This window comes from Syngnathus floridae, chromosome 11 (genome assembly GCF_059516105.1).
Source record: "Syngnathus floridae isolate MCC-2025c chromosome 11, RoL_Sflo_1.0, whole genome shotgun sequence".
Classification (NCBI taxonomy): domain Eukaryota; kingdom Metazoa; phylum Chordata; class Actinopteri; order Syngnathiformes; family Syngnathidae; genus Syngnathus; species Syngnathus floridae.
The window spans coordinates 15,324,474-15,339,412 of NC_142423.1; the positions used below are offsets into that span (position 1 = coordinate 15,324,474).

General features: G+C 45.6%; 1 long non-coding RNA gene across 2 annotated transcripts; it reads right to left on the bottom strand.

Moving 5' to 3' along the window:
• LOC148391412 (uncharacterized) lies at positions 1–13,462 on the bottom strand. Of its 2 annotated transcripts, none has more exons than XR_015861502.1 (2): positions 13,133–13,462; positions 1–5,211 (listed from the first exon to the last, which is right to left on the bottom strand). It is a non-coding gene; the product is annotated as an uncharacterized LOC148391412 (long non-coding RNA). The 2 variants fall into 2 exon arrangements; XR_015861501.1 differs by lacking the exon at positions 13,133–13,462 and adding an exon at positions 11,557–11,782.
• Between the last annotated feature and the right edge of the window lie 1,477 nt (positions 13,463–14,939).

The window sequence follows — 14,939 nt, forward strand, 5'->3', positions numbered from 1 at the left end:
CAAATGCATAGAAAGAGACTTTATTCAAATATGCACGGCAATGGAAAAATGTACAAGGAACGTCACCAGGCAATATAAGGTGCAGCAGCAGCAGCAGCAGCAGCAGCAGAGCTGGTGATTTCATTTCAAAAGGGAAAATGGAGTGGGCACAATTTCATTCTAAAGTGGGACAGATATTACATTCTCATTTCATCATGGCTTTCTGGCTATATGGCTTCCTCAATCATTGCTGCTGACATTATTTATTCATCAATGCATTTTAAGAGGCACACGAGATACAGCAACGATAACTAAAACAAAAAAAAGTCACTGAGTGTGGTTGCTTGGTGGGTTGCTCGCTTGGGTGGATTGGGGAAACAATGCAAAAAACCCCAAAACAAAACAAAAGGGAATTTCGGTGGAGGCACTTTAGTCACTCTCTGAGCTAGATTTGTCGAGCTGTTGCCTCTACATGAGCATCGGTTTTAGCTTGCTCCCATGAATATCTACTTTTTGCGTGCGTCTGTGTGTGCGTGTGTGTGTGTGTGTGGTCTGGTAGCACATCCTTGCTTTAAGGCAAGTGTCTCTTTAATGAGGCTTTGCAGCAAAAAACCTTTCTTATGACTCTTGGTGTGCAATGCATTTTAAACACATTCCTCTTTGGATGCACACACACACATGCACGCACACGCACACACACGCACGCACGCACGCACGCACGCACGCACACGCACACACACACACCCTGACACGCTGATTGGAACTTGTCAATGAAGTTACCTGATTGGCGGATTTTCTGAACAGAGTAAAAGCTTGTCGATAGTATTTGTATTTTCTTCCCCTTTCAATGTCTCACCGTGACACACTCTGACCTCATGTTTATGTATCTCGTTAGGCCGCGTTGTTTTTTCGGTCTGTCAAACACCTCTTTGATGAATCTCAATTCACTTCTATCCAGCTACAAGATAGTCAAATTATGAAATAGGAAATGAGATGAGTCATACACACAATTCTGTGTATTCATGGAATGTTATATTGAAAAGTGGTTCCTGTGTTCAGGTTCCATTCTATCTATTCTAGACGGTTCATGTCCACAAGCAGCATTGACTGAATGCGTGTCAGTATAGCTTTACTATCCCCAAAATAAATATACAAATTGACAGAAATTTCAACTTGCACTCAAGTCACGTTTGGCTTTTGCGCTCAAAAGATAGCTTTGCTTTTCGATGAGAAGATCAACTAACTCGTTCGTGGCCTGGATGAAGGCTTCTTATTGAACGCTGTTGGCCTTGTATTGTTCTTGGACAAAACAAAATGAAATGGTGTTTAAAGCTTGCGCTACAGCAATGAATGATTGGTGAAGTGCTCTCTGGGGAGTGAGTAGACACTCGGGTTTACTGGGGGAATAAAACACCAGCGGAGAAATCAAAGTCTCATTCAGACCACAGCCACTGCTCAATAGCTGCTCTGGTATCGACCACATTTAGCGGCTGTTTGTGTGGTGGAGGTGGGAGGCCCATGGGCCCATGCATTGTCTTGGGATTGGAAGGAGGTAAAAGGGTCAGAGACTTAAGATCCATTGGCGGTGGTGGTGATCTGACATGAACAAAGGTCTGTTTTTTTCAGCCGATGTCAAACTCAAAGCCTGAGGGATCAGGCCATTGCATATTAAATGCGTTGAGTCAATGTCTCTTGTTAAAATACCAACATTGCAAGCTGTCTTCATTTTTAAGAAGATTGAGATATCGCAAGCGTCTCTATACCTGTCTGTAATTTGGATGCAAATCTTGCAAGCTGTGAAAATCAACTAAGGCAGGGGAAATCAAAGCGCCTCGAAACGAGGGAAATACTAGAACAAGATAACGATGCAACCAAGTTAACATCGGTGATCAAAGTCGTTCAAACAAGGCTTCTAAGTGGAACTCGAGGGTTAGGGCTAGTGTTCTTAGCAAGGCAAGACGCACTGGCACTGGACACGGGGAAAGGCGCGGCTTATATGGACACAGAAGGAGGGGAACACAGGTGAAGACAGTTGGTCATTGACGCAGGTGCACACACTTGGAATCAGGGGTTCACGTGACCGGACGCACAGGGGAAGGACACACCGACTGGAACGAGAGGAAAATTGCACAATAAAACAGGAAGGGATCCACTCCCGATAATTATTTTTACCGTGTATTTTTTTTTAGGGATTCATGAAAGTATGATGATAGTGCTAGCAATTTGGTGCAGGCTTGATTACCAATCAATTCTCCTGAAAAAATAAATGTTGCCCTTCCAGACAAAATGAATCCATCTGGTTATTCTTCAATTCATCTTAATCTGCCCTCTTGCTTTCTTCACTGCTGCTGCTTGTGGAAACTGAGCCATGTTGTGACTCTCTTCGGAGTCTAGCGGTGCTCTAATGCCTATTTGTTGGCCAGAGAGACCATCGTCTTCATTAGCTAAAAAGGACTGATGGGAAGACTTTGTGCAGTGCAGCAAGCACACAGGAAGGAAGGAAGGAAGGAAGGAAGGAAGGAAGGAAGGAAGGAAGGAAGGAAGGAAGGAAGGAAGGAAGGAAGGAAGGAAGGAAGGAAGGAAGGAAGGAAGGAAGGAAGGAAGGAAGGCTAAACTCAGTGAGCTATTATCATTTTTAGGACTGTTGGAAAATCTACTATAGCGTGATATCAAATATGTCTATGTGCTATGGATATCGCCCAGCACTAGCATTAATAAGCATGGGCTGAAGCTTCCTTGAGGAAAAGCGCTCTAATTTTCACAGCATGCACACACGACTTTAAAGTTAAACACACACATAATCATTTGTGCTCTTGTCGAACTGGAATTCAAATTCTCTCTCTCATTATACAGCAAAAATCCAGGGATGGAATTGCATGCATAAATATAATAGCTAAGCTGAGCTTTGGCCTGCCTTTCTCCCCATTTTATATTCTCTCTTCTGCTTTTCCTTCCCTGCTGCTGGTTCTTTTGTGTTTATAGCCTTTTTTTTCTTCCCCCTAATACCTCATTCTCTTCCTGTGGTGCATGTGAGTATGTGTGTGAAGAAAAAAAAGTGATCAAGTCCCATGGGATAGACGGAGGGTGAATCTCCCTCCCTCCTTCCCTCCCTCCCTCCCTCCCCAGCAGCTTCTGTAATAGTTGCCTCCTCCTCTGGTTCATCTCCCACATTCTTGACCCAAATCTAATGCGACAGGACTCATTTTCGCTGTAACCTCCCTCTCACACATATCCGCACCTCCTCCTGTCCCGTGCCGTCCCGTCCCACGACTGCACAAGTCGTGCGCCACCCTTCTATTTTTATCTTTTTGTCCTTGAATTACAATCCCTGAACATCGCTGTGATCCATGAAGGAGGAGGGGAAAAATCTCCCCCATACGTACGTACATGTGTGTGCGGGTGTGTGTGTGTGCACGGTTATCAATTTCAAGTCAGTCACCATGACTGAAGCCAACATTTCTCTCATTAATGAGGTGAAATGGAGTGAGCGTTAAACCAATGTAATTCTGACAGCTCAGGCTGTTCCTTCCAGTATCTCCCCCCCACCCCCCCCCCCCACACACTTTGGAAAGTTACCCACTGTAGCCAATTAACATGACTGCTTGGTCTACAATTGGACTCCTTCTTCCGTCTTCATTTCTCCCTCGCATCTTTTCTGTCTTTCAACTCATCCCCTCCTTATTGGCATGGGCGTTCTTTCTCGGTGTTGGCGCCTCGTGAATCCTAATAGGTGTTCCGCACTGTGAAATAGCTTCAGCTTTGTTGAATTTCAAAGCGTGCAGTGAGAGTAATAGTAAACAATCTGCAATTATGAGCATCACATTTTAATAGGCTACGAGAAATAGAAGAGGCCGAGTGGAGACAGCAGCGCTGAGCCTAAATGTAATATGCAAGGGGGGGGGGGGGGGGGGGGGATTATCTCAGAGTGCCAGGCTCTGCTTTTTGGGACTTTGTTTCCGTGACACCGTGACGTTGGCTTTGTTTCCCTGACAGCGGCCGTGTGTGTGTGTGTGTGTGAGTGTGTGTGTGTGTGTGTGTGTCATTGTGTACGTCTATGTGTGTGCGACATCCAGGCATCTGTTTCCTGCTGGAAAAGGTTAATTACATCTCCAATGCCTGACTGGACGTGTGATGCATAATCACAAACACTAATGAGACTGAGGAATATGCGGCGGGTCTGTGTGTGTGTGTGTGTGTGTGTGCGTGTGTGTGTGTGTGTGCATCTTTGTCTTTGGGTCTGCATGCATATTTTGAAAAGGCATTGTTGTAGTGGCTAAAGGCATATCTTATCCACTTGTTTCAGGCTGGAGCATGTATTGTGGCCGCCGCCGCCGCCACCGCCATGCACACATAAAGATTCAAGTGCGGCATTCCAACAGGTGATAGCTGTGCTGGTATTTACGGGCGGGCTGACACTCCTCCCGCTGGAGGACTGGCCGGCACTTTTTGTAATTACTCGTCTCTCTATTAATGAGAGCGAGATGTGGAGCTGTCTGAGGAGGGAATTGTCAAAGCCTGTTGCTCATTGTGACCCCTGACTCCTATCTTTACACTCCAGCGACGCCGCTGATTGGACAGCTGCTCGCTTTTCGATCGTGCCCAGCTCAGTGTGAAAATCGAGATGAGCTCCGGCGCACCGCGGGTGACTTTGGAAAATGGCTGTCGAGTTTCTCGCCGAGTTGGAATTCTCACTAAGTTGAACTGACGTCGACGGGAGAGGCCGGAGGTGCGGCGGCGGCGGCGACGGCGGCGGCTTTGGCTCCCGTTCAGCGTGGAGCGGAGATTAAGGATGAGAAAAGAGCAACGGGGTATCACCGAGAGGCGTGACCAGAGCAATAATGGAATTCTGGAGCCCACTGACTTCATGTCACCAAATAATACGGGAAAGGAATGGTCGTAAATTGGAAAAGCAATAGTAACAGAAAGCAAAGAATGGCAAAAAGTCACACCTTTGGGCTTGCTGCTTAAACCTAACAAGTCTGAAATGAGACAGGAAGTCTATCAAAAAAAGTCTTATATTGCAATCTGCTTGTTTAACATTCTTTTTAACATTGTAAAGCTTGTTACACATTTGTCTCCCGATCCTTCCATTCCTCTACCTTCTGACTTTCCTCTTCTTGTAACTGTTGCTTTTTCTTCAACTTGAGTCTGTTGCAGAGGCTGTTTAGGCCACAAAAGCAGAGACAGGTGAAGGGCATCTCCAAACTAATTTGCCACCGCTGTCACGTAGACCTGTTCACAAGAGGGACGGGAAGGAAGAAGAAAATATCATATTAAAACGTTCCAGCTTTGACATAAAGTGAATATCCTAAAAACCATGAAAAAAAAATCCACAGACGAGCCGCACCGGACGATAAGCCGCAGGGTTCAACGCTTGTGCAAAAAGTAGCGTCGGGTAAATACGGTAGATTCTATTTTTTCCCGGAAACAACGGCTGATCTCAAATTAAAGGAGAGAAAATAGGTTGTCAATGATTTTGGACCTCACGCAAGCAAGGGGTGGATGTCCTCACTTGTTATAAAAGTGCCATTTCATTTCAATCATTGGACAAAAAATAAAGCACAGTTCGGCACGTAAAAGCCTCAATTAGGTCATTGTCAAATCGTTTCTTGTTTTGATTTTCTTTGTCTGATAAAAGCTTGATTGACTTCAACACTTTCCCTACTTTGACATACAGACGAATTGTGCTACATATAGTGGTTGATTCAAATTCTTTATTTTCTCCGTTACTTAACATTTTTTGCATCCAGTTGTCAATTTATTGCATGCTTTGTTTCTCTCTCTCTCACACACAAGCACACAAACAGCCCCGGGTAGTGTTAAGGCTCACTAAACTCCCAGCGTTAACACTTTTTATGAGTGTGCAGCCGGCAAATCCCAAACGAGCAGCGAGATTAGAAGACACAAGGTGAAATTGAGAGCTTCATTAAATACAAACCTGAGTCAGCGGGACCGGCAACCCGAGCCGGCCGGGGAAGGGAATGTACCCAATGTGTGTGGAGGAGAGCGACAAAACACCACATGTGTGCATGCATGTGACTTTAGGGACAGAAAAAAAAAAGGATCATTCTGTTTGGATGGAGGTAATTAGCTGACACGGCCTTTGGCCAACCCATGAGCAGTGGCAAAAAAGTCCCAGGCTGTGCATGTTCGACGAAACACTTGGCCACATCCGGCTCTGATTGGCCCTCACAGAGACCATCCGCCCAAAGTAAAACGTTCAAATATGCTGTGCTTTTATTTTGAAACTTGTGATTTTAGTTGATGTATGCAAGGGGGTACTCGAGTGAGCAGCGGTAGTAAACGAGCTATAAGTACATAGTATGTATATATCACACACACACACGTATAGAGCTCTTCCTGCTCTCGTTTTACCCGCTGTAGTCATTTGTGTGAAGAGTTCCCACTCCGTAGCCAATGGCTTTAGACCCTATGTGACATGCCAGAGTAAATCACATAGGAATAGAAAGCCATAAAACACAGCAGCGAGACAGGTAGTGCAGTGCGGTGCGCTGTGGTGCGCTGCGCTGCGGTGCGGTGGTAGCAGAAGTCAACTTTTGCATGCGGGTTCAGTAGGGCCGAGCGCTGGGCTTTTAACAGAGCCAGCTTGTCTGACAGTTTACAAGGCCCCGCAGAGGATTTCCAAAACATCGAACCCTGCTGTCCCTCTTTTCTCCCGTGTATCTTCCAAAGTACAAGTCCCTAAACACCGGATGGAGAGGCTCACTCCACTTGTGCTGTGCTGTGCTGTGTTTTGACTTGCGGGCGGGCATGCAGAGATACAGCAAAGGAAAACAACAGCCTGCAGACCTTCTGTATTATTAATTGGGTGAAAATTGATGAGTCAACATTAACACACAGAGGCAACGAGAGGCAGGCAAAGCAGCAACAAATGAGTGGAAGGCATGCTACCTGCAAAACATTGCATGCTGAGCTACAAATGAGAACATTTCAGTCGATATGAACTAAATGAGCTTTTTTTTAGATGAGCAAAAGTATCGTTATTTGTGAGTACAATGGTGTCAAACAATTGTGTTGCAGAACAACACGAATATACTCGGTCAAAGTTCCATATGCACGCTCAGTCCTTGTGTCATCAAAATGTTTTGGGTACGGTGGCGTGCTAAATAATGCCGTTTACCGTTTTTGCGGGGTAATTCTTGGGCGAAGGTGTGGCCAGGAGTCTTCTGCCTCTTCTGACCCTAAGTTACACTGTTTTTGTCTGCCATGTATCAATTTGAAATCTTTGCTCGTGTGTGAGGCCCCAGAGAAGTGGCGTGTTGTCGTGTGACTGCCCGGTTGGTTTTTTAGGGTGAGATGCAGTCATTTGTGCTTACATTGGCTTGCTGAAAAAATGGCATGTGACGGCCCTCAACACGGATGTCTTTCTTTACACCATCAATAATACTTGAAATCCAGGAACAGTTTCCATATGAATAATAATAATAATTCCGAAAGCGTGGAGAGATACCTGCAGATGTTTTTCTACTCACAAGGCGAGGTTTGTTTTTTCAGCATGAATCTGATGTCAGGCTCAATACGAGGCCAGTTACTAATCAAGGAAAGGTATCATCTCCTCCTCTTCTTCTTGTCTTTTTTCGACCGCCGCAGTTCCATAACGCTATTCTAATCCTCAGAGCTGGTTTCAGGTACCTGCACAAAAGCTGAAACATTCTTATCTGGGCCCCCTTCAGCCCTCCCTGCCTCCCCTTGATGGTTCCCCAATCCTCTTCTACTCCCTTGTTAAAAACAAAAGGTCCTTTGTCGTGGTTTCAAATGAAACAAACTCCAGCCTCCTAGAGAGATCCTCACAAACTAGATAAGGCTCAAGAAAAGCCAGAGCTATAGCCAAACGTAAAGAATGAAATATGTGCAGTGTAAAGATGAGCTTGGCCGATAGTGACGGCTTGCTAATTGACGTGCGCCGGGACAGGAGACAAAGATGATCTCGGGGTTCAGGTATACCTTGGCGTCTGATGGACTCTCAGTCTGTGTGGCAAAATGCCCTCCATGCAGGGGGAACAAAGAACCTATTGACTTAACAAACAGGAGCATTCTGTCTTCTCCACAGGCTCAGGCTTTGTGCTAGCCACTCACCCAAAGATAACCCCCACCATCTCTCTTACACACAAGCCTAGAAAAGGTACACCTGCGCTGGCGCAAAACATATGCAATACTATCCGACAAGCCGAGGATTATTAGCATGGATTCAATCCACCAACGGACATGAAATATTGTGCCATTAAGTCATGTGCCATTCGAATAAATGGGACACTGGAGGGTGCTGCATGCTGATGGTATCTGTCAAAACTCGAGTTCTTTCGTTGTAACCAAAACATCTTTGGGTGAGGTGAGGAGCATCCCCACAGATGTGCAAAGCTGGAATAGACTTTGGTGTGTTAATAACCAGCAGAAAGTGACCTTAGGGACTGAGGTTATACAAGGGCCAGACTGGGAGCAGAGGGATGACAGCAGCGCAGCGCTGCGCTGTGGAGCTCTGAACTTGATGACTGATCATCATTCCAGAAGGCAATCAACTGGCAACCATGAGAGCCATACAGATGGAGCTATAGCAAAGCTGAGAGACACCAACTGAAGACGTGACCTGATATCTTCCGATTAAAATGGAGCACTCAAACATTTTCTTGTCTATAGAGAATATGTGTGGGGTATTTTTGTTTTATGAAAGAGCAAATGATAAACAACAATTTAAAACGATAAACTATGGGAGGAAACAATGTGCTTTGGTATTGGCAGCCTTTGCTGTAAATCAGAATGGAAACACACTGTGATTTGCCCCCTATGCCGCGAGACAAAGAAGATGTCTGAGGACCTCCAGAGTTCATGACATGGATCTTGATGTGTCATTCTCTATCCGTCTCGGTGACAGGTCATATGTAGATGAAGAGATACTCAAAATACGAATTAAGCCATCCAACAACAACAACACAGCATCTTCAGAAAATTCCTGCTTCCCAGAGGGGTGCAAGCTGAAAAATACAAAAACATTGTCGGGGGAAGGAAGGGATCGGCTCTGTCGTGCAGTGATGATGATGATGATGATGATGATGATGATGATGATGATGATGATGATGATGTGGAGACTTTAAGGACTCGCGTCTAATCAGGGAATACTCCTCGGCATTCTCAGTGTGAATGCATATTAATTACAAAAATACAAACACACGCACACACACGCACACACACACACACACACGCAACTCCTCTTGATCTCTAATAGCCAATTTCACCCCATTGTGTTCGATTCCATAGCATCCCACTCACTGACTTGATTGGCCGATGATGTCATCGATCGTGATGCTGCGTGCGCCCGCGCGCGCAGACACACACACTTGTCGGTAAAGCTTGCACATGGGGATTGCTGTAATTGAGAGGCAGGAGGCGAGGAGAGGATAGTGAAAGCGTGAAGCATGGGGAGAACAAACAAACAGAGGAACAGGAGGGAGGCAATGAGAAAGGAGCAGAAAGAAAAAGATGACCTGGGAAAGAAAAACACACAACACAAGGGAAACAACACCATGACATGAGTGCAAACTAAGAAAGTAAGTACACGCACACACACACACCCACCAACACTTATATGGCCAACATATATATGTATATATGGCCAACACTTGAAGCTAAAATCATATTTGCAGTCTGAGTGAGCACTTAAGTCTGACAGGTGCAAACACCAAAAATACGCAATTTACCATTTCCGCCTCCTAAATAAAATAATCCGATTACATTGACAAGGGTCCAGTCGAAACATTCCTGTTGAATACACACCGAGCCTTAAATCCGTACAATGATACGATATGCTGCGACAAACTACCAATTTCCATCAGATGCACATGTTTGATCGTTTCAGTCGGCATGCACGGATTAGCCATGCGAGATACCAAAGCAAAGCCCAGGGCTTCAATGCTGACTTGATCCAGTAAACAAAGGTCACTAGGTCCATATCAGCCAATCAACAACTTGTGCGTAAAAAGCACTCTCCCCTCCTCGGGCGCAGACCGTCTGTAAAGAGTCATAGAGCAGCACTGGGGTTCTGATGCTTCCACGCCCTTCCAAGCCAAACAAGTATGGCCACACCTGCTCAGCGCTTCCATAGAAGAGGTTCCAACCACTCTGGAGGGGAACGGTCTCCGCGAGGAGCCAAAGCCATGTCTGGAGGCCAGCCCCCCCGGCCCGACTATATCTAGTCGCACACCAGCTCGCTCGGGGTCCTTCCCTGCCAGAGAAGTGACATTCCATGTCCCAAGAGATGCTTTAGTTTCTCAACCTCTTTGGCCCGTCCCCCAGGCCTGGCTCCAATGTTTGATTTTGGGATGGCTGGGGTGGTTCATAAACTACTTATTCAAGATGTGGTTGAACAAAACAGGTGAGCGAGTTGCCATGTGATGTCATCAAATGCGATGAACGGCATTTTGAATTTGGCATTTGAATAGGATGCTCGGATATCTGCTCCTACCTCCGAGCACGCTACAACAACAGTCGCCACCGTAAAAGTCATTGTTGAAACAACTCCTTTTTTGTTTTTTTCTTCTCCATTTTCACAGCCTCCCGAATTGACCCTCACACACAGTATGAGAGCACATGGCCCATTCCTCTGTCCCCTCTCTCTTTCTCTTTCTCTTCCTTTTTTGCATCTATTTGGGCGGCTGTTAGAGGCAGCTGGTGAGCCATCATGTGTTTTATCAGCACATTTGATTTCTTGGGTACCACCACGCTTTCTAATACTATTTTTATCATTTGAAGGATCCAAATTGTCATCAGTTACAGGCAGCTGTCGTGAGTAGAAAATGACGGCACTAAGACAAACATGTCGACGGAAAATGTTTCACCGTCATCTCACCGGGATTCCTTTGGCCCCAATTTTTCTCTGTGGATGAACACAAATGAAGCTTTTGATTCAAATCCTTTTTATGGACTGGAATTGTGGCGGCTTCTGCCTGTAAAGGGAAGGTGGTGAGCCAATTTGAGTTGAGCTTGGGGTCCTGATTTAGAATTAGATCTATTTCGGCTCACTCTTAAACCCCACTGGGAAATATTTAAATCCGCTATGGAATGTGTATATGTGAGCGCGCCAGGGAGAGAGAAAATGTAAAAGAGTTTAAGCAGAAGAAAACATTTGACATCAGAAACAGTACAGGAGTACCTGTAATAATAATAAGAATAAGAAGAAGAATAAAAAAAAAAAAGAAACTAGTCTCTCAGGACAGAGAATACAAACGTACCAGAGCCTTTGTATGAACTAGCTCAGAATAAGCGCTATAGTTGGTCATTCTGAAGCAGAGCACGTAGCAGGCAATTCAAGCACACCCTCTGGCTACACGCACACATGCATACACACATTGGACAAAGCGCAATTGTGTCACTAATTCAACATCCAGAAAATAGACACTTTTAAGCCCTTTGACCTTTGTTTTTGCAATGTAATCAACACAGTGTTAAAGAAAAAATAAAGTTGACACTGTGTCTATTATAAAAGAGCCAACATGCACGCTTGAAGTCAAACTTAAATGAAAGCAAAATGGTGAAAAAAGTTGAATCCAGAAGGAAAGCACTCACCTCAGAAGCGAGCATGGCGCTCCCTCCGCAAGACGGACGGACGTGTTGAAAATGACGCCTGTCCTCACACAGACACATGCACAAACGCTAGCGATGCACGTGTGTGAGGAAGGACCATGACTGGAATGGACTGGAAGGAGGTGAGCGGCTGGAGGAGGAGAAAAGGAGAGCAGGAGGAGAGGAGAGGAGAGGAGAGGAGAGGAGAGGAGAGGAGAGGAGAGGAGAGGAGAGGAGAGGAGAGGAGAGGAGAGGAGAGGAGAGGAGAGGAGAGGAGAGGAGAGGAGAGGAGAGGAGAGGAGAGGAGAGGAGAGGAGAGGAGAGGAGAGGAGAGGAGAGGAGAGGAGAGGAGAGGAGAGGAGAGGAGAGGAGAGGAGAGGAGAGGAGAGGGTTGGGCGGGCAGGCGGGCGGGCGGGAAGGTGAAGAGCAGAATGAGAGAGAATAATGAGGCACAGGAGTGGCACAACATAAAGTAAGAGCACAAAAGCCTGAGAGGGCGGGCATCCATCCCTTTATAGATACGACATACTATGTGCGTGCGTGCGAGCGAGCGAGCGAGCCTTTTATTTTGTCACCTACTGCACTACCAGAAAGAGCAGCTGTTCAACTCTTCTTGCCTCTGAGTTCTCTATTCATCCCTTTTTTTCTTACGCTCCCAAACGATCGCACATTTCATGTTCTCTGGTAGTTCTGCATCCCTCTCTCTCATCTGCGGAATACAACATTTTCAAGTTCCGAATGTGAACTAGTTTGCAAAGATGTGCAAGACCATGCCAAGAATACAAAGTGCTAATCATTTGAATCCTTTCTTTGACTTGACGTGCATGAGCAAATCCATTCTGACTTGCATATGAAGTTGTGTCATGCCACTCGCATGTGGAAAACATGCAAACTAAACACTGGAAAACTGAAGCAGAAATTGGAAATCTGGATCTCAGAATTGAGGAGCAGATTTGCTCAAACTCAAAAACTCAACTTCTTTCGTTCTTTGTCCAATAGTGTGTGTGTGTCGATAATTGAAAACATTGGATTTGAGAGTATATTAGATTGGTTGACACTTCACTTCGGCTCTTTCTTGTGGATAAAAAAAGTCTCTGTCTCACACACACACACGCGCGCGGACACACCATGAGTTCCAGGTGTGTGTGTTTCCGTGTGTGACGACAAGCGGCTTCTTTGCAGGAGCATAGAGCAGCCAATCTCCACATCCAATTATTTGCTTCTCAAAGGAAGACAGATGGGGAGAGTGGAAAACATGTATGGGACCCAGATAGACGGACGGAGCCAGCGAGGGAAAGACAAGCTCTTTGAGAATCTGCACTGGGGGGAATTAATTAGAATGAAGAAGAAGAAGAAAAAATGGAGAGAAAAGAAAGCCGCTCTTACTTGAGTCCAGAAAAGACGTGAGCCTGCAGTCACAAGCGAGCAGCATGAGTGAATAAGAAGCAGCTCAAGATCAAAAACAAAAGCAGGAGAACCACATGCACACCATTTCATTTCAGTTCATGTTCTTTTGACTTTTTAATGCGTACCCTCCTCAGGCATCTTCTGCTTTCCAATCCTTCTCCATCTTGCTTACCTTCATCTTCTGGGATATTCCACAAAAGATTCGACTGGTGGGCTTTAGAAGTACAACTCCCTCCAGCTTTGAGTCTTCTTTCGGAGTCGTTTACGCTGCTCCTTTCCTCTTTTTATCTGCCGTAACATTTTTCTTTCTAACTTGTGTTGATGACACAGCGTGCGTGCGTGCGTGCGTGCAGAGGGGGAGGAGGAGAAGAAAAGGTGGAGAGAAAGAATGAAGACAAAAAAAAGGATGGGGGAGGCAAGTGTAGGTAGGTAGGTAGGTATGTAGCAGGCGGGAAATGATGGAAGCACACTGACACATCATGGAGGCAGGCGCGTGTGTCAGATGATCTACGTTGCTGCAGATTGCTCGAGAAAAGTGGATGGTGATTCAACAAGCAGGGCGCCACCTCCTCCACTCACACATGCACAAACTTTTTGGGTTGCTTATCATTCATGAATTTGCTTTCCCCACGCATGGCTAACCGACTCATGCAAATGGGAAAGTGCCCTGAACAGAATCCTAATGGAAGGGAGGGATGTGAGTGTGTGTGTGTGTGTGTGTGTGTGTGTGTGTGTGTGTGTGTGTGGTGTCCGGAATTTGGATGTGTGTGTGTGTGTGTGTGTGCATTTCTTTATGTTCTCTGGAAAAAAAAGGAGGAGGCTATCCTGGGACCCGGGTAAAAGGGAAAGAGGATTGAAAGGCAGCTTTTCTGTTACGAGGCTGGAGTTTATTGCTGAAGAGAGTGCTATTGGCAACCTGTGATCAAGTACAAGGAGCCACACATTGAGCCATTGCAGACAGGCAGCATCCAGACACCAAAACAAAAATGTTGGATCATTACTGGGATTGTGTGTCCTATAAATCTTCTGTAACATGTAATGCTGACATTCTTTTTGATACAATCCCTGCATGCCACTGAACAATTCCATCATCATCATCATCATCATCATCATCATCATCCTGTACCCGGCACGAGAAGATGACCCATACCAGATTGTCATCAGTTCGTTGACTCTACGTAGTCTTCACAGGCAAATCGAAACTGTTCATATTATTCTGGATGATCAACCATACATATTTCAATTCTTGGATGGTTAGTGTTTGCGCTCTTCACAGGAACGGTTAAACATAGTTCCATCTCTCCAAAGCCATGATCAGTTAGGGCTTGCTCTTGATGAGGAACCGCATTTTAGTTCAATAGTGTACGAAGCAAAACCAGGCCCTGAATTTAGTTTGATAGCGCACTGAGCAAAACTAGCTTCTGTGAGAATATTGTGTGGATAGTCCAGGTCCACAGCGGGATACTTTAACATTCATTTCCTCGACCGCAAAGCAGCACATTGCAATGAACTGCCAATGCAACGCAGAGCAAAGAATTCAGCCCTTTTGGACCTCATCGTACTAAATAATCCAAGTTGATGTTAATGCATCTGTTTATTCAAAGCCCTTCTCACACCATTAAACATTTGTATTCTCATCTGAAATAGGAGAATAGAGGGGAAAAGAACAGAGGATGAAAGAGATGCAAGGACACACGGTGGAAAGAATACTAAATACCGATGGGTGTTTAAAACAATAAAGACACTATAAAGGCACGCTCGCTCGCTCGCTAGCTGGCTGGCTGGCTGGCTGGCTCGCACGGGCACCAATGCACACACATGCACACTCTGAAACGCACAACCACCGTGTTGTGCTTTAGTGGCCCCTCTGGAGCACTTTGAATAGAATATATTTGTACCCCAGGCCCAAAGAGTGAGCATTATGGGGCTACGAGGGGAATGTTAAAGCCTGGAGGGAGGCCATTAACCTTGGAGGAAGA